This window comes from Mycteria americana, chromosome 7 (assembly GCF_035582795.1).
Source record: "Mycteria americana isolate JAX WOST 10 ecotype Jacksonville Zoo and Gardens chromosome 7, USCA_MyAme_1.0, whole genome shotgun sequence".
Taxonomy (NCBI): domain Eukaryota; kingdom Metazoa; phylum Chordata; class Aves; order Ciconiiformes; family Ciconiidae; genus Mycteria; species Mycteria americana.
In genome coordinates, this window is record NC_134371.1 from 46,306,231 (window position 1) to 46,326,617 (window position 20,387).

Consider the following 20,387-nt stretch of genomic DNA (forward strand, 5'->3'; position numbering starts at 1 on the left):
CCGGCACAGGAGTGCGAGGCGGCAGGGGCACAGCGAGCGGGGCCGCTCTCCACCCCCCCTTTCTAACCAAGTACCTCTGTTCAGAGACAGTTATATCTAAGGGGGCTTAATGCTATGAACATGTGAATGCAAGTGCATATCACAGACCTGTTGATAATCTAAACCCTCAGGTATGTAGATACCCTTTTAAACGAATAGCTCACATAATGTTTAGACACCTGAAATGAAGACCAACAAAGCTTTTCTGTTGGAGAAGTTGTTTTTGATAAACACTTCATTACAAAAAGCCAAAAGCCAGCAAGATTGCATTGCTTTATATGCGTAACAGCAGCTAACACATGCAGTACAAATATATCTATTATTTACTAGCCACCTAAAGCTCTATCAGCACCAGCGGTGAACCACACTGAATCTTATCAGCAAAACTGCTTTGACACCAAGCTGCTTTTCTCACAGATAAAGTTTTCCGGGATTCTGCCAGGCTCTGCAATGAGAACTGGAGAAACGTGCAGGACAGCGTACAAGCTCTCCACAAACAAGCACACAGAAACAGCCTGTGCTAATCATCGGAGCTGCTGGCACACTCTTAACCTTCTCACCAACAGCTGTGAAAATATTCTTTTTTCAGATCTGACAAAAAAGAACCACAGTTTTATTTTTTCCTCAAAAAGTTCCAGAAACAGTAATACGACCTTTTGGGGAATGGTATAGAAAACGGGAAAGATAACGGGTGCTTTGAAACAACGAACCAATGGGGGGAATGGAAACAGAATTTGTCAGTGAAAAATTCTCCTACGTAATCCATCACCCTGATAAAATTTGTGCTTGCTGTGTTAGGGAATAAATTGGCTATCGTTCTGTGGTAGGAGAGTGGCAGTAGCGTGTACTGCAGTCTTTAACAGGGACACACAACTTGGGATATTTTGAGCTTGGCAATTTACATAAGCAAAGAGCCTAATCCTATGCATGTGGGGCTCCGGAGCAACGGAGAAAGCAGGGAAGCAAAAGAAGGAATCACCTAACTTCCACTTGTCCCCGTGGCTCCTGCATGGAAAAGAAATGAATGGAAGATAAACCGGCTGTGCGTGCCACCAGCCAGGTGGCTGGCACGGCGGGCTTGCCGGGGCTCTGCCACCCAGCTTTTCTGCTCGCGGGTCAAGTTAAAGACTCTGATGGTCATGAAGAAGAAAACCTGCGCTTGTTGTTCCTCTCTGACAGTCCAACACACCTTTTGAGAGATGTTTTGGAAACTGTATATCGCACAGTTGAGGATTTTTAAGCATGGTTTGTGGAATTTGGTGGCAGTTAACAGAAACACCAAAGGTACCAGAGCTGGATTAATGTAGAGTGTCTTGGACTGCAGATATTAGTCATACAACTGCACCAAAACCGGAAGGCTTAAGCTTGTAAAATACCTAAGTATCACAGGTACAGAGCATCAACAACAAAAGTAAAAGCATTATCTGAGTGGTGGAACAGTCTGAGCCTCAACAACAGGGATGCAGCAAACACATCTTGGTGGAGCATCTGCTCCAAAACCATTGCTCTGCCTTTCCCTCCTGAGTGACCCAAGCTCAGGACAAGACACCACCGGAGCCTGTCTTCACCCAACAAAGCAGCTGCAAGCCCACCACCAGGTTTGACGTCCCTGTTATCCTTGGGGCATAAAGGGGCTATTCCTATCACCCTTTTGGTGCTGAGACTATTTGGGGAAGAAGTTCTAATAAGATGTAGGTGCATCTTATATCAAAGGATTTGGTTAAAGCCCTTTGTCCTACACCTGGTGTGACTTATCCTCTTAATCTACAGATGAATGCAGTTGAGAGTATCCTACTTAATGTTCCACTGTACATGAAAAGAGCTCCCCAGTCCTGCAGGAACCTTGCCTTTCATTTCAGTGTAGCTCAGATCACCATTTTTCTCTTGAATGGATGCAATTTCCATACAGCTAATCATGGTTACTCTTATTCACAATTTCTGGTTTTCTGCTGGGAAGTCTCAGTTGAGAGTGAAGAGTTATTATGTCAGACATTGTATGGATCCATTTAGCACTGCAGAGACAGAGCCATACAGCAACCTTGAGAAACCCACCGGAGGCACTCATAACGGGGAGATGGGGAAATACTGTGCAGTTTGCTGAAAGCAGTTTGCAATCTAGCAAGAAGCGGAAAGAAAAGAAATTTCCAGACACCCAATGATGCTGCAATTCAGTCGTGAGATTGAAATCAGAAGTCTCGGGAAATCTTAGCTTTAACTAATGAAAAGGTATTACCTGAACCTATCATCTTGTGAATAGCTAACTTCTCTCTGTAAGGATTACATTCTACCTGGTGAGGTTTCTGTTATTTTTTTTGTCACAGCCATTCAATCACTCATAAGGAATAAAACATATTAATTAGAAAATTCATATTCGTTAGAAAATGCACAAAGACAGAAAGTATATTTCCATTTTTGAAATGCATATATTTAATTTTTTCTCTTGATTTCTCTACACAACTGCAGTGTGATATTACTGTAATAGCTGGTAGATAAGTAAGTCCAAATGGAAAACTCAAGAAGAAGAACCAATAAGTAAATATGAGGAAAAGTATTTGATTTTGGAAAAGGGCTAGTAAGGTTTCAAATCTTTCTATGCCATACCTGTTAAATATAGCTATATGTCCACATGTATCAAATATGATGTAGAGCATTTGATTATTTTAATTAATATGGTGAACATAGTAAATTAAATAAAGAATTAATATTCTTTTCCAATCTCAAGATAAAAAGATGCATCTGCTAAAAATTACTAGAGCCCACACTAATATAAAGTTTTCTGTACAGTCTTATAGCTGTCATCTTCCAGCAAAGCCAGAGTCCTTTGGGAATCAGAAATACCTCATGCTTTTAAAATCTTTATGAATCCGCTATGAAAAGAAATCATAGTACAGCAGTATGCTTAGAAAAAAATCTCAAAACTAGTATTCTTTTTAAGTGCTGGCAAAATTTATAATTCATGGTAATAAAACTCAAATTCAGCACACTTTTTTTTTTTTTTGGTCCTTATGGTGACATAATTAAACAAATAAGTAAAACACCTCTCAGATTTATCTGTGCTTGTGTTATTTGAGTGAGTTTTAGCCAATTACTGCTAAAGATAAAAATTCCAAATTACCACCTGTATTAAATGAAAAGATTAGAGGATTTTTTCTCTGTTTTCTCCCCCCTTCATCATCTATACATAGGACAGTACTTTGGATATAGTTCCTCTCACTGCTGCCAGTGCAGGTCTGCCTGCCGCTTAGTCAGGCTGCTTCTCTTGCATGGGGTGTCAGAAACGAACACGAGAGGAATGAACACAGAGAAAAAAAACACTTTACAGTTACAGCCATGGAAATTGCTGGGAGGATTAGGCAGGCACCATAGCTGAAACCATTTTTGCCTTTTTAAAAATATAATTATGTTTCAATTTGATACTGTGACTTTAAAACAAACAAAGCAAGCGAACATTTCCTCGAATAAAACAGTAATGTCTTGAAAGAATAGTCTTAAAGTTTATTTAGATGTTACTTTTTCAGAACTGGCATAATTCATAGCAGAGAGGTAATGTGTTGAAAGGTGCATGGTTTGTTAGCAGTAAATAGTGGTAAATACAATCCTGCTCTCCCTGCTCTGCCATTTATGTAGGGGAGCTGGCTGGGCTGCCAGCTCTTCTGTCCAAGAATACATTAGCAATTCATCAAAAGAGCAAATGTCATTATACACGGGAAGCCCAGGGAATTATTTTGCATTTGATTTCCAGCTCTGATAGCATTATTATTGATTTGAATATTCTCCAGCATAACATGCGATAGACACAAAAGATCATTGTATTTTGAACTGCCAATCACAGCAATCCTGAGTTGCCCAAATACTGATGGCTTTAATAAAACTGAATAGATAAACCCCTTAGGTCAGATTTCTAGCCTGTTAACTAATGAACTTCATCAGAAGCTCCCAGACTAAAGCGTAATTTCTGAAATATCTAAGAATGCAATCTTAAAATAGCTGTATCGGTATACTGTATACCAAAAAAGCCAGGAATCCTTTACTGCAAAAATCTGTTTCAGGTAAAAGTAGTGAAAATGAGGAAGGAAACATTTCCTTGTGTTGCCTGTCTCAAGTAAATAATGGCCCAGTGAGGTCAGCACAGAGAGGTCATGCACAATCACAGCTCAGCCTCCCTGAGGGAGTGAGACCCAGCCTCCCTGGGAGCACGAACCGCTACTGCCTCCATTGAAAACTTCCATTTTATGAGGAAAAACAGGAGAAGACCAAGCAGGTAGAGAAGAAATGTGATAATTTGGTCTTAAAGTGAAAATACTTTTTACTGTATTCCTTAAAAATGCAAGTTTGTGCTTTATTTAGAGCACAAAACTATCTGGCTGCAGTGCTGGGTGTATAACTGGAAGTTACGCAGGTGCTGGGGCTCCTGGGCCATAAGAAAGGCGTTCCTTTAAATGCCTCCGACGGACACCGTGCGTCTCAGACCCCACCTGACATGACCTGTGGTGGAGGGTGCCTGTGGAACATGGCCATAGCATCTTCAGGGACTGGCTGGTGTGGGTTCAGCGGTCCGGATGCACAAGGGTTACTGCTGATATGAACGGTCCAGAAGAAGGAGTAAGTTGCAAGTGCACAACATGGGCATCCTAAGCTGCCTCAGGAAGCTTATGGTGTTGCAGAAGACAAGGACTCGTGGATAGCCTTTGGTCCTCTCGAAGAATAAACAACCTAAGTCATCGCCTGAATGCGAAAGAGGCTTGGCAGGAGACTGGGCCACAAAACAATTTTGACAGTGGTTAGCAAGATGTCCAGAAGAAAGATGGCGAGTTGTTTCTGCAGCTAGTGAGACACTATATTCTGCCATGGGTGGGACAGGCAGGGCTACGACTTGCAGCAATTTAAGGCTGCATATGGATTTAAATCAACACAGCTGCTGAATGAACCAAGGAAAGGAAACAAAAAGATCTCGCGGCTCCACGTGGGCATATCTGAGAGGGCCAGCTGGGATGTTCCCACAAAGCCGAGATAAAACAAGGAGTGAGGGTGAGAACTTGGTATGAGAAAGCACAAGTTTACTATTCCATGGTTAGTCTGTTTATAACTAGTACTGGATACAGAGAAGAACTGATCCTGAAGGAATTTGATCCCTCTCTCTGTACATGCCAAAACAACAAGCAAACGAAAAAAAAAAAACAGAGAAGGAGCTTTGTTTAGATAAATGCACCCATCCAAAACCAACAGACATGAAGTGCTGCTGGAGCCAGACGTGATGACACTTCCAGCTCACGAAGGGCTTTGACATCTACTCCCCAGTGACTCTGGCTGGAGGGATGCAAGTCACGGCCCCTCCCTGGAGGTCAGAGACCCACAACAGTTGGCAGACTAGACTGGCTGCTCGCTTCAGTGCAAAATTCATCGGCTTAGCTGACCACCTCGGCGGCTGCAGTTTAAGCTAAACCAGGAGACCTCAGGCTGAAGCGGTGGGGGAGTCCCTTCTGTGGCCTCTGCTGAGGGGAAATGGGCAATAACCACAGCAGACAGCAGCAAAGGACATGCTATCTTGAACCACGTGGTGAAAACGTCGAGGTTTTAAAGACACTTGAAACATCAGGTTCTGGGGAACCAGAAAACCTCCAGAGGTGGTGGCCAGTAGAGAGGACAATTGCAACAAATACTCTAAGATTACCACCTCTCTTCCAGATGCTTCACCAGGTCTACTTTTGCTTTATTGAAATGTTTGTCTAGCTTCAGCCTCCATTCCTGGAAGTGATGGAGTCTATGTCACCTTTATCAGCAACAAAGGAGGACTGTGGTCCCAAGAGAAGAGAAGACAGGACATCTACAGAAATGCATACTAGTGCTGTTTTCCACTCCCTGCTGGCATAGCTCAGCTTTGTCACATTTAGCCATAGACAGGTTACAATTATTTTCTGTTTTCTTTTATTCTCACTTAGCGAATTACAGTGGAAAAGTTTTGTTAATCAGAACTAACTTGTTTCTGCCACACTGGTAATTACATACATAACTGCCTACATGCTATATAAAAATTCACTTATCCCATACCTAGAAAAACACGTGTATGTGGGCTAGGGAAAGAGTGGGCTGAGGACAGGTACAAATAGCATGATTTAGTTAGCTTGTCTGAATGTTAAGCTTCAGTGTGTTATTCTAAGATATCTATTTATTTACGGGATTGGACTCTTGCCATATAAAATATGTACTTTTTTATAAAATTAAAGTATCCTCTACTGAGAAAGCATCAAAAATCCCACTCCAGATATCCAAGAATGACACTGGATTTGCTCTGCTTGATTTATTTCTTGAAGCTTTATCCACCTACATCTTTCTCAGGTGCTACCATTCTGCTTCTCGTTTCACATTTTAAAGGGAGTATTATCCTTCTAAAAAGAGGCATTCTTCAAATCCTGTGTAATCTGCAACACTAGACTGTTACTTCTAAAAACATAAGTCTAAAAATGCAATGCACAAATATATTTTTCATCACGTAAAAACACATTAATGATGGAATGCTCCATTTCTGAATAACTCAAGTGTGAGTATCATAATATGCATTTATTTTTTTCAACTCAATTTTTTAGGTTCACTTTTGAAAGCCATGGTGCAAGCTTCTCCTTATTATGGACCCAGCTCTCAGGAATGAGGTGATAATTAGGTGTGCATGATTCTTCTGTTTGAGAGTCTCCACAAATTTACCCAATTAAGGTCAGTGATGGTGATCATCTGTTAACTAAGAGCTTAAGTGAACATGTCAAGGCTAGTTTGTGGGTGTTACTAAAGGTTTGGAAGGTTGTGATGGCTTCTGGTCACTTCTGAGCAAGGTAAGTTTCAAATGACTTGAATAGGACTTGGGTTTTTTACTCTTCTAGAATTTTGTGGATATTAATTTATAGAGAGTATTTTACGAGTAGCCAGCATGGTTTTTTCTAACTTTGTGGCTCCCTGTAGAAACTGTTGTATGCTAACCTCTGCTGTATGTGTTGGTGTATGTTCTTGCTGGAGTGCTCTCAGCAAGTGGTGATGTGGGAGGCCAGAGGAGTAAATTGGTGGGAGAGAAATTGCTTGTTTGATGTTGTGTTGTTGCTGGAGCTGGTACTAATGCCATGGGTCTGTTCTGGATGCCCTCAGTGGAAGTGCTTTGACTCAGTTATTCAGTAACGTTGGTTCTCAAGCTCTCAAAGCTGAAGGATTGTGAGGTTGTGTGCTGTGCCCCCTTAACTCACCAGGGAAGGATGCAGCGCGTGGTGAGATACCGAGTCAAAGAGCAAGCCTGGTGCGTGGGGCAGCTGCAGGAGCAGCGTGCCCAAAGTGCTGGAGTATTCACAATCAGAATTTCTCTTTTTCTAATCTAAAATTTGATATGTACTGTGGAAGAAAAATAACTTCTAACAATGTGTTTTAATAATTTGCTAATGAGACACTTAAAAACAAGTTTAAGTAGTAAAGGACTCTATATTAATAAAAAACTACCCTACTGCATAAAGGGATAGTAAGAGACTGCACTTGACATAAGATGCTCTAAAAACACCTGGCTGCCATACCAACTGTTTTCCAAGATGTTACAAGCACCCACCTCCTCCCATAAGCAATGTCAAATATCAGTTGCTAAAACTTTTTCAGAAAAGCTTATTGCTAGATAAATTTGAGAATGTCCATATTGTATTTCAGTTAAAACTAATTTCTAAGTATCTCTGCTTAAGGTTTGAGGAGTTCAGTGCCTACTAAACCATTTTTGAAATATTTTCTGTGGTAAACCAAAGCCCTTTCAAGTTAATAAAAGAACCACAGAGACAGCACAATGCATATGGAGCAGACACTTTCATGGGGGAAAAATACAATATTAGGATGCAAAAAGAATAGGATAGAAACACTGGAAATATTGAGATGCCACTCCATAAATCATTGCTGTACCCTCTCTTAAAATATACTTTTGCTTACTTCACCTGCCATAGGACATAGCAGAAATAGAAAAGACTCAAAATCAGGTGATGGAAATGATTAGATGTCTGGGCTGACTTCTACAGGAGGAAAAATGAGAGCTTGGTATTGTTTAGGGAGAAATACAACAGCATAGCGTGATGTGCACAAAAGTAGTAAATGAAGTGCTCTATTTGTTCTTTTACATAATGAAATGAGACAAATCAGTGAAACAGAAAGGTAATGTATTTAAACCGTATTACTGATGGAACTTACTCCTATGATGTTTAACTGAAAGCCTGGGCATTGCAAAAAAGATGACAAAAGATGTGAAGTAGAAATGGAAGGGAGCACCATTTAGGTCAAGGCAGACTCTGGATTTATGTTGGTTGTTGCAGAAGGCAGGATTTAGTACTGAAAGAGTATAAAACAGCTATTTAAAACTTGAAAAGAAAAAAAAGTAACAACTCTGTTTCAAAAACCGTTTTCAACTCTCAAAAGGTCAAATTCAGCCCTAGAACAGCAGGTACAAAGTACACACAAGCTGAATTTGGTTCTAGAAGTATATGACTTTATCTTTCATCTCCAAGGTTTTACTGATTTTTTATTTTTTTATTTTTTTTAAAAAAAGCTTGGACTGAGTTGTTATTCTCGGCACAGTCCCATATGCTTTAATGTGACTATCGTATTTTATTTGTGCATTTTATTCAAATGCATTAGTCGTGTATCAGAGGTGACCTTGTAAGAGAGAACCTTGAAAGTAGAATATTACAGTATTATGAAAGGAAATCTAATTAAAATGATATGAAGTTAATAAAGACAGAGCATTAAGTAAAAACCAAGAAAAACATATGCTCAGGGAGGGCACTAACTCTAAATGTGATGAATATTGTCATTCTGACACAAACATTCTGAATTATTTTTGCTCTAAGTATGTCCATTGCTATAGGCGTGTGCAACTGGATCCAGTTAGCATGTTCTACTTTGTCAAATACAGATCCATCTATTCTACACCACCTCCTTTTATTGCAATGTTAAAAAAAAAAATATGCCTATTAGGAAATACTTAATCACGATTGCAAAATACAAAAGAACTGAAATAGGAAATAAAATAAGAAATGACTCCTTTTCCTAACTAAGAAAGCATGTTGATTATCCACTTACATCAGTGCTACAGGACTGCAAGAGACATGTAAAATGCAGAAAAGGCACAACTTGCTAGACAATGCAGGCTCTAGCCCATTCTCTTGGATGTGGGATGGAAACCAACTTCCATGTGACAGTGATGCTGCTGGAGGTGCAGAGCAGCTGTGGTTATTAACAAGGCTGAGCAGAGCTGTGGGCAGCACAGAGCTAGCGTGGCTCTTCCACGAGCCCTGCGTGAGGGGCGATGGCATCGCTGCTTTGTCCCAGGAGCACGACGGGCTCATCGTCTCCTCCTCACAAGCTGATATAACCAGGTTGGCCCTGCCCTCGGTACCAAAGATGTGCGCTGCCATGTTTGAGCACAGAAAGCACCATGGATGCTACGACCGCCTGTTCCTCCCCTAGCCGTAGGTTTGTATACGTACAATACACAACAGATATATGGAGGTTGTGCTTGTGGTACTGGAAGCTCAAAGAGAAGAGCGAAGAGACATTTATATCCACTGCGAATGCAGAGAAGCAAAATGTGCCAAATTCTGGCTCCTAACTTGCACTGCAAACTCAGAAAATGCCACCATTACAGCCTTATGTACAATATTGCCTGAGGATGCGACCACAGCAATTTGCACATCCTCAGGAAAACTAGTGATTATTTCAACATGGCCAGAAGACAAACTCCTGACAAAACAGAAACAGAATGAAAAAACCCCCTTAACATAAACACCACCAACACACATGAATCTGATTAAATGCTGCCCTCACTGAGGAGAACTGAGCTTTACATGCAGAAGCTGTGCCATGCCTTGAATAAACACTCAAGCTATTTAACCCACACATGGTTAAACTGAAAATTGCGTTATCCCCTTTTTAGCTTAAATTATGGGCAGACCTTGGCATACAAAGCCTGATTTTGGAAATGTGCCGACTGCATGTCACTGCCTCTTTGCAGCGATGATGTGATTTCGATTAGCGCATGGCGGTGCGAGGGGGATGCTGATTGTGAAGAGCAATCCCCTCACCTGACAATAGCTCTGTGATGAAATCTCTTACACAGATTAAAGAGGGAAGGGCAATAACTCATCAGAAAAAGCAGAACTGTCTGCTTAATTACTTGAAAAATGTCTCAGTCACTACCTTTTATGACACCTGGCGGGTATAAACATGTCCACAGTTTTAATTAATTTTACCTCTTCTTTCATTGCACCGGTATAGCCTGGAGAAATGGAATTCTAATGAAATTACAATCAAGCATTTCTACCGGCATTTGAAACTCACTTTGGCAATAACCAGAAAATGAGGCATTTCCATGGGTTTAATTAGGGGGACAGTGTACTTGGAAAAATGCTTCCCTACAATTATAATTATTCCAAATCAAGCCGCAGCCTCCCTTCTCTTAATTCGTATAACATTGCTTTTCGGTGTCCATTTTAATTTAAAAAGATAATGGAGCAGGCTTTTCCCTGGGGCAAAGCGGAGTTACGGTGAAAATCCCTCTCTTGGTGTTTTCAAAGCAGCAACAGCATCAGCTCATACCTTTGACCTTGTAGTCCTGCAACTCTCATTTAAAATTGATGAGCGAGACCCTTGAATTTATTCTGCTGAAAACAACACTTTTTATAATGACGTTTATAAACACACCACTAATTGTCCAGCATCCTAAAGTGCCAGCTCTGCAGAAAATCAAAGGGAGCAGAGGTCTTTCTCACCCCCTTGTTTTGGGAGGGGAGAGGGAAACAGGTTTGCTTGTATTCTTTGGGGATGCTAGGTAGGAGTTGCTGTCTTGTCAAACTGCCAAACGACTCCAAGACAGGCATGTCTCGGAATGACTAGTATATGCTTTGGAAAGTAGGCATCTGAAACCCTCGTATGTTTAATTGCCCTGAATAAAGCCATGGGAAATCTGCCATGCTGAGGCAAGAGAAATCAGAATATGCTTCTTATCAGTAAGACAGCAAAAAAACGGATCCAAAAGATACATCTATTCCTTTGAGTATGTCACTCCTCCCAGCGCATGTCATCGCTGACTTTTTTTATCATGACAAGACACTGTTCCCCAATGAGGTGGAAGACAAAGTGGAACTTGACCCTCAGTTTTAAGCATGAGGTACTGGGAGAGGAAAAACGGTTGCTGTAGGGCTGTTGATCAGCAATAGGAGAGAGGCTGCAAGTGACAAAAATTGAAAACTGTGAGTCAAAAGCAGGACTGCAAGCAAGAAGGAAAACCAGGATGGCAGGAAACATTCTGCAAAGAGTGACGTAAAGCGAGCAGGATCTGCTGTACCTCCTGCCTGTCAGGTGGATTAATTTGGAAAGTCACACTTAGGCTAAATATGTTTACACTGTATTTAGTTGCACAGAGCAGAGATCTGAGCTAGCTATAAATCTGTTGTGTAGATGTTCCTGCGATAGTTACAAACCCGAGAGCTCGGGTAGCAGCAGCCTAGCTTTGGCAGCGCAGTGCTCATCATGGGCTAATTGACCTTGCTGAGAGTGCGCTGGCTCTGCCAGATGATTTATGGCTTCCACGCTACATCACTATCATATCTGTACGATACGGTCTTTCCTATCCATCTTCCCAGTTAAACTCTCACTCAGGCTCTCGCCATACTGTGTCTTGATTACAGCAACAACCTTTTCTCTGGCCTTGACAAATGCAATCTTGCTCTGTTGATAACCATCCAGAACGCTGCTGCAAAGATCATTTTTCTAGCTCATTGCTTCGGCCACTACGTGCTCCCATCGCACTCCAGCACCAGCTCCCCCTTCTCCATCTCGTCAACCATCGGCTGTTTGCCCTCACTTTCAAAACCCTTCACAGCCTATTCCCGCCCCACTCATCATCTCCAGTTTGATATCGGGAAGCCAACTCTTCCCTCCTATCACTGCCTGGTGATACGAGCCTTCGCTCCTTACCTGTTTGATTTTTATTTACTTATTTATTACACAGGCACCCTTGTGCTTTCTCCCGTGCTGCTTTTCACACTTGGGAGGAGTTCTCCATAAACATCAGTGAAATGAGATCATGAATCTCCCTAAGTTGATCTCCTTAAAAGCCTCTCTTTTGCAGAGATGACTAGTGGAAATGTGATACTAAATATTAATCGTGTGCTGCATTACAACTACTGTCTGTCACGCTAGTGTTGACCCTTTACTTCTTTGTGGTCCACAACTTGTCCATACCTGTTGTCTCCTTAAAATGAGAGCTTGCGTTTGGGGTAAGGATCATCCAGATGTTTGGACAGCACCTAGCTAGCACAAGAAAGGCTCATAAATACAAGTGCTCCTAAATAATACGGTTGTATAAATAATTTTTATAGCGGCACTATAGAAACTGCTCACTCAGGAATCAACCAGTTAAACCCCCGTCTTCACTAAGTTTATGGAAATGATGTGTGGTTAAGTGCCGATGCAGAGTGTAATATTACCCTCTGCCTGACTTGCCCTGCAGACTCCTACAACTTTTGTAGACGTTGTTACTGCCAGTTATTCTCGCGCTGTTTTGATGTTCAGAGAACTCCGATTCCCTTGTGACAAAAAAAGGATGAGAGGCATGGAAAGATTTTTAGACAAAAGAGAATCTGAAAAGGGCGGACTGCTTAGCTGAACAAGGAGATGTGTGAGAAATGATAAGAAACACAAAGACACGCAGGAAGTATATTAAGTTGTTATAACAGCACCATCAACTTTTTTTTTTTAACTTATTGGAATGCCTGAGTTGTAACAGTAATCTTTTAAATTTAGCTGGCATGGCAAACACAAGAGCTGTTCCTTGAAAGCTACCACAGTGAGTGACTTTCAAGAATTCTGTACAGAAGCAGGAACTTTCATGCTCTGAGATATCAAGTGTAGCCTCTAAAGCTCTAAAAAACACACTTAATTCTTTTGAAGGCACCTAAAGTGAACAGTGAGACAGTAAAGGAAATATGAATTATGGTTTCCCATAATTTTCTTATTTTAATTTTCCTCTAGGAGAATCCTTAATCGCAGTGTTCATTAGGAGCTTGCACACTAAAGCGTTTAGAAGCAATGTGGTACCGTGGGAAGTCACCAGCTCCTCGGTGGAACTGGTGTGAGATGAGGTGCAGGCGTTTGCTCCTGTTCATTGCACATTCCTGAAACTACAGGGATTGTCACAGGCACTTCAGATGAACTGAAAGATCATGATATAAATCACATGATTTGAGTCAAGTTTTAGAGAGTACCCCTATCATGCGCTTAATCCACTACACAAACATTAAGTGCAATGAAAGTCATCAGAGACTGCACATCTGCATTTCTCGGGAGCAGTCTTCCAACTTTGCTCTGTGCTTCAGCTCATGGTAAGAAACCGTAGTGTGATCAGCTACCACTGTACATCTTCATTTCTGGCCCTTGTAATTTAGATTAGTTCATGCATCTATAGGATTTCTGTCAGCCACCCCAGTTACATGTGAGTCAGTGCTCTGGAGAAGGGACCGACTCCATGCACTTGCAGTTCTCCACATTTATCACAGCAAAACACCTACAAATGCTTTGGGCTGCTCCGAAGGGCAAGAAGCAGTACTGATTTACATGCTATGAACTGAAAAGGAACATCAGAAGGGAGTATTTGAAAGTTAAGATAATGCTATTCTTAGCTGGCAAGACTTGTGGTTTTGATCCTTCTCAGATACATAGCCAACAGCGAGCTATCCGGCTGCATGAATCCCCCCCGCTTTTCTTCTCTCAGTCAAATCTGCGATCTGAATGCATGCTCCAGTACTTGGGAACATTATGTGGATTTGCAAAACTTTCTGAAAGACTTCCTGTCCATTAGCCATTGGCTGCTTTACAAAAAGGCATAAAGATAGCATTTTCCTCTTGTAACAGATGTAATCTCCTTGCAGTGTTGTTCTTCCTGTTTGAAGCAAAGCAACATTCCTTTTCTCTCGCATTTGCTGAAATAGAGGCATCTCTCAACATAAACTGAAAATATATTTGGAACTTAATTTGATTCAGCTTTCAGAATTTCGCACATGAGGGATGAACACATGAGGATCAGCTTTCTGTAATTAGTGAGGCATATTAGAAGGGCTGGAATCCTGTAAGGTCGTCTGTACAGCAGATGACTGTATTTTCGTAGTGCCAAGAAGCACCTAAGATCTGCTCTTGGCATGACCTACTAGACTGACAGTTTTATTTCAGTTGTCATTCTTGAAGCCTATATGAAACAGCTTCGCATTTTTAATTTATGAATATAATGTAGAAATTGTTACCCACAGTGTGGAGCGAATTCACATATTTTGGTTTCCAGTTTATGCTCATCACAAATGAAGAGGGAGAAAAGTAGTCCTAAAAAGCATTTCATCCTGATTAAGACTTGGAACAACTCTAGGCATAATTCAGAGCATCCTAAAGGCTGCTCCAGCTCATGTTGGTTACACAGGTCCCAGTGTACTGGCTGCACTGACTGTCTGGAAGGCTTTTTCTCAGGTTCGCTCCACATCCTCCAGCTGCTGGCACGGTCCGTCTCCTGAACGTCCTCCTGAAATAGGGGGAAGATCAAAGAGCAGATGGCACTGAGCTGGCTTTGCCAATCCTCTGCCACTGGAGGAATTTTTCTGTGCCAGTAAAAATCCTCTGCTCCATCCTCAAGCCTGCTTTTTGGCTACTTTGCAGGGCCAAGGCAGCACGGAGCATCCAAACCAGGGTCTAGGCGCTTGTACAGTGACTTCGGCGGACTTGCTCCAAACTCTCCCAGGTGTGGCTGAGGGTGCAGAAAAGCCCCTGGCAGACAAAATAGGTGGTTTGTAATGAACGAGGCAGAGCTGTGCAGTAAATTCGTCAGGGATACTGTGGCAAGCCCCAAAAGAGGCAGAGGTCTAATACCCGTTGAAGAGTGAAGATAAAAATAAATGTTGCACAGCTGCTCTCCTCACTTTGCACTAGACAAGGACATCTTTAAGGGTAAATATTGTTTAGAATAATCCACTGTGCAGAAGGCTTTGGATTATCCACCGCTTCTGTAACACGCTTCAGAATGGCTACCCTGAGTTGTATGAAAGGTCTGCCCGCAACCCTTTTCCTAAGAAAATCATTAGGAAACCCACTCTATATTTCAAAATCTGAACAAAGTACTTCAACAAACTTCACAGCAGAGCGGGACCAAGCTGCTGGGTGAGCGGTGACAAGGTGTTTCATAACTGAGGATCTGCAAACCCTTGCTGACAGCAAGATCAGCACAGCGGGACCTGTGTTCAAGGAAAGATATTTTAAGTCTGGCAGAAATTTTACGGCTCTTCTACAACCTGAATCATCACAGAATCGGTTAAAGCAATTTTTATTTCTGAAGGGCAGCATCTGGCCTACTTGGCACACTTAAAAATTTCAAATGTGTATTTTTCAAAGTAAAAAGCATAACAAAAGTATATAACTCAAACTGGCAGAACTCTATACTTTGGATGACATTTTGTAGTTAATAACAATTTAACATAGCATAAACTCCATTTCTCCTGTGCTTCAGCCTGATGCAACCTAGAAAAGCATCACACACAGTTTGGAATAGAAATGCTAAAAGATCTTTAAAACCAGAGGTACTACCAGGCTCTGCTGCTCTTACAGGAGCAGTAGCTTCTGCGATGTTATTAGTCACTGGTTTTAGCATTTGATATTTATTGTAAATGGACAAGATTCAGAAATCGTAAGGGAATGTGAGGGGTAACATCTCGGTCACGGCACTGCAAAATTTATACTACAGTTTTATCTGTGCCCAAAATAAGAAAATAAAAAGGCTGTACAAAGTTTAGAAGACTTGAACCAAATTTACTGCAATTAGTGGGAGTTTGGCTCGTGTCTCCGTTCACATGAAAAGCCCTCCCTGGGGCCGAACCTGACCCTGCCTTGTGCAGGACTGGCTGCTGCTTCATTCATCCCCTACATTCCCGCCCCGGTTTGCATTTGGTGTCACTTATACTTTCTTTTCCTTTCACAAACCGCCCAAACATAATCCGGGCACGTCTTGGAGAGCTAAGCTGTGCCTGAGCAACGCAACTGGGTGCCAGCTGCCTGCCTTTGTTCTCAAGTACCATGATAGTCCTCCACTCAGTACATTCTGGAAAAATCTGGGTAGCCCCCCACCATGCCCGGGAATGGCCAGACCCCGGGATATGTATGCACAGCATGGGCTGGAGAAAAGCCAGATCGGCTAATTCCTCATTTGTGTCGATGTATTTAAGCTTCCTCCTAACAATATTTTGACCTGGGTAGAGAAGAGGAGCCATATGGCATCTTCCGCCCCTGACAACAACTGCTGTTAGTGCAATCAGCGCATTACCTAGGTGATTTGTTTAGATTCAGCTGTGTCACTAACTTGTGGCAAACTCAATTATAATTAAGTTGCATATTAGGCAGGGTCCTAGTATAAGCTAGTTTCATTTTCATATGGCATTTCCATTGTATTTTCTGCCATAACGCTGCTTACAGATGAAGTGTCCTGACCAGCTGCTGCTCAGGGCCGTTGCCTTTCCCACCTTCTAATCTGAGCCTAATGTGAATTTGTCTAGCATGGCACCCCCAAGAAATAGGACAACTACAGCATCAGCCACAGACCCATGCCGTAATTACAATAAAAAATAGGAATAATGCACAACCATCAGCCTCAGCACTTCACCTTGCTAAAGTCAGCCTTCAGATCCCCATTTTTTTATTACTTTTTACGTTTGAGTTTCGATTATACTGTAAGCTATTTAAAATGGGGACAATGCCTTTCCTTATTTTTGTACAAGATCCAGCACAGTGAAGCACCAAGCTTAACTGAGGGCTTTGAGTCAGAATAAGCCACCATTTATTTTAGCCATTTGCTGTCCTAGGAGGTAAATGATGGGTCAGGGAACAGCACTGGGTTTCAGCAGTATTTTCTAAGGTGTTTATCATGTATATTTTCTCAAAAAGCATATATGAAATTATGATACCTGTTTAGGTCTTCTAGAATTCCTAATTTCCCCAGACAGTTTCCTGTGTTTAATAACAGGATGAAAGAGGTCAATAGTGCCACCCCCCCCCCCCCCCCCGAAACCAAGCATCCCCCCCAATGCACTGCAGAAAGAACAGTGATATCCCCTCCTTTCACAGTATAGATTTCCGAATCAAATATTAACGCTAAACGTAATGTAAATTGGTTCATAAAGCTTAGAAAAGAACAAAACAGTGTTGAAAGTTATCTAGGGCTATTCTATTTCTCAACTTTAATGTGTTAACATGTTACTTAACAGAAGGCATACGGTTCTTAAAAGCTTACTGCTTAAGAATACTGAACGGCAAAAAAAAAATTGTAGATACTGTCAGATCACACATAATCATTGCAGCTGCTTTACAAGCTTTCGCTTTTGAACCATAACCTCAGAACAACAGGGAAAAAGATCATCATAATCTAATTACAAATAATGACCAAGTATAGAATTATGGCTTTGATAAGAAATACTTCTAAAATTGCAATGATAAACAAATTAGCACACTTTTACTATGCAGTAAATAGCTACAGTCCATTATAAAAAGAACAAAAGAATGTCATTTCTGTAGGTATTTAAGATAAGTGTGGGACAAAATACAGGGCAGCAGACAATGGAGACTTAATCCCAAATGAACACTATTAATACCATAAAAATTCAGCAATTCTGTGAATTCTCTACATCCTCTGCCTGGAAATGGAGATGACCAAAATGAGATGCAAATCAGTGCCTTTATCTAATGAATAATGCAAATGAGTGCTCCTCTTATGGCATGGCAGTCTGCAGGAATCCTCTCTGCCTCACCTCACATTTCTTGTGGATTTAAGCACCATGTGTCAGAAGAAATTAGAGAATGGAATTGCCAAGAAATGACAAAGCCTTGGAGCCCCAACTCAGTGCAGACAGCAAGGTACATTAAGATGCACGGTACAGAGGAGGAGAGAGCAGACATTTCGTTAAAATGAAAATGTTGCTATTTTTCCTTCACTTAGTTAATGGAGTTGTAGGACACTGTAACCTGCAATTATTTGTGTGGCTACTAGTTAGAAACATCCTCTAAAATGGTATCAAGGTGGGATCTCAAAAACTTTATAAAATCTTTCAGTTTGGTTTTTTTTTTTAATGCTGGTGCTATTTTATCTCTCTGATATCAGTTAACTGCATCAGCATTTTTCTCGCAGCATCACAGACTACACTGCATCTTATCTATTAGTCACAAGCCTCGCTGTAACTTTCCCTCAGCATCTAACATTACCCTCAAAAAATATTCTCAAGCAAACAAACCTGAAGGCATGCAAGCCCTGAAAATTAAGTCGTGTCCCCCCCCCCCCCCCCACCCCTTGTTATTTTGCCTGAATGCATTTGTGATTCAGAATCCAGGACAGATTTCATCTGCTCCATTACAACCTCTTAGCATGCGGACCAGCCACGCTGCCACAGCCGTCGTCAAGTCCCTCCTCTTTGTCATTGCATCGGGTCCCCAAACTGGGGATTTGTGAAACCTAATGCTTTTCTGATAGGTACTCTCTTAAAATACAGAGCAGGTAGACACAATCTAACAAGCCATTTGCTCCTCAGACAACTTCGTAGCTCTTAGATACCGAGCAGTGAAGGAGCAGCCGAACCGTGAAAGGGATCTCCCAAGGATTTGGGATGCTGGCAGGGGCTCCCTTATCATTGAGATGCACAGGGGATATGCAGGGACTACAGGTCTGAGCATGCAATTCAGCCAGGCTGTGGTTCGGGCAAGCACATTTTGGGGTGGAGGGAAATTGCCTCTCACTTGAAAAGGGAAGGTCACCCCAAAGTCCTGAACTGTAAAGCTGAGAACTTAATGCAGTCACTAAACTTTGGGGGGCCAATCGCATATGACACAACCTTAGGGCCTGTCTTCCTGTTGCTCACTGAGCTGTGTTGTGAAAGAGCAGGCAACAAAGCAGTGTTTTGATCCAGTAACCCATCAAACGGATAAATCTATGTACTAAGCAAAAGAAGAGATTAGAGATGTCTTACTATATGTCCTTTCAGGAAATGCGGAAAGAAAAACCCAACCCCTTTTTCTCACAAGCTGACAAAGGCATCATTGCTATTTATAGTTGTGCTTCAGTTCATCAGTTGGAGGCACATTGCAGAAGATGCTACAGCACTAGCGACACTGCTACTAAATTAAGAGCTTACAGTTTCTTTTTAATAGTTGAAAGCAAAGCCATTTCTCTATTGGGCAGCTTGTTGCAAACTTCATAACGGTGCAAAAAAAAAAAGTATATTATTTTGGATGGATTTTCTCTCGGCTCAATCCTAGTGAATCAAGGGGGAATTGCCTGGGATGCGGGTCTATAAGGAATTTGGTGTGAACTCCATAAAAACGCGACTTGCAATCAATATAGCATTTTCACTCTCTTAAATTAGAGGGACATGGATAGGTTCTCTGCTCCTGCTCCTGTTAGCAGTTACCTTGCCAGGAATTTACAGAGAGTTTAGGTTTCTGATGGCAAGGGCAATGATAACTATAGAGAAAAAACTACTGTTAAAGCAAACTAAGCAGTTGATTTGAAGCAGTGAGACAATTAAAGCACAGCATTTCTGAAAGAGTAATAAAAATGTCACTGCAAATGACGGATTGTTACAAGTCCTTGGCTTCTTCCTAGCACTGCTATAGAATATGGTGTTAAATCAGTTCCAAGAGATTATTAGTGGTATATGTTATTTTCACAAACTCAAGGAATTGAGTATCATTTCATAAATCAACTGCAGGTTAAAATTAGATTTTTTTACAACTTCAGTTCTGTGACCTTCACATATACAATTGACAAAAAGAAAATAGTTGGAACCTGACTCAAACTGAGAAAAGCCAAAAACATTCCCCTAAAACACCAAACCAAATCAGAAAATAGTTCTTTTCTATGGCTGCAGATCAGCTCAATGAGAGGTTCACTGATTGCAGAGTAAGATGTTGAGCCACAGATACCGTAGAAATGGACTCTCATTTCTCATTAGCTTAGGGCTCTGTAAATTACTTGTAAAGCGTGCCCACATCTTGTGTTCTGTGTTTACCTTCCGTATTGCTTTCCTGCACAAGGCATTAAGAACCCTAGGTCAGAAAACTATAAATGATTAAAACCAACAATAACTGAACCCAACTACCTGGCATGTGGAGATCTGCAAAGTGCAAGGCATAAGCAGACATACATATTGTCAGGCACAGCAGCATTGTAGGCTCAATTGTAAGTTTCTCTGCTTCCTGAGCCAGATAATGTCTTCTAACAAAGTCTGTGTGACCATACCGTTGGAATCTCACAAGCATTTATTACATGGAGA

At 41.4% G+C, this 20,387-nt stretch overlaps 1 protein-coding gene across 3 annotated transcripts in view; it reads right to left on the bottom strand.

The window, feature by feature from the left end:
• Positions 1-20,387, bottom strand: part of NTNG1 (netrin G1) — a 160,130-nt gene that overhangs the window by 120,141 nt on the left and 19,602 nt on the right. The gene's annotated exons all lie outside the window — the stretch shown is intronic.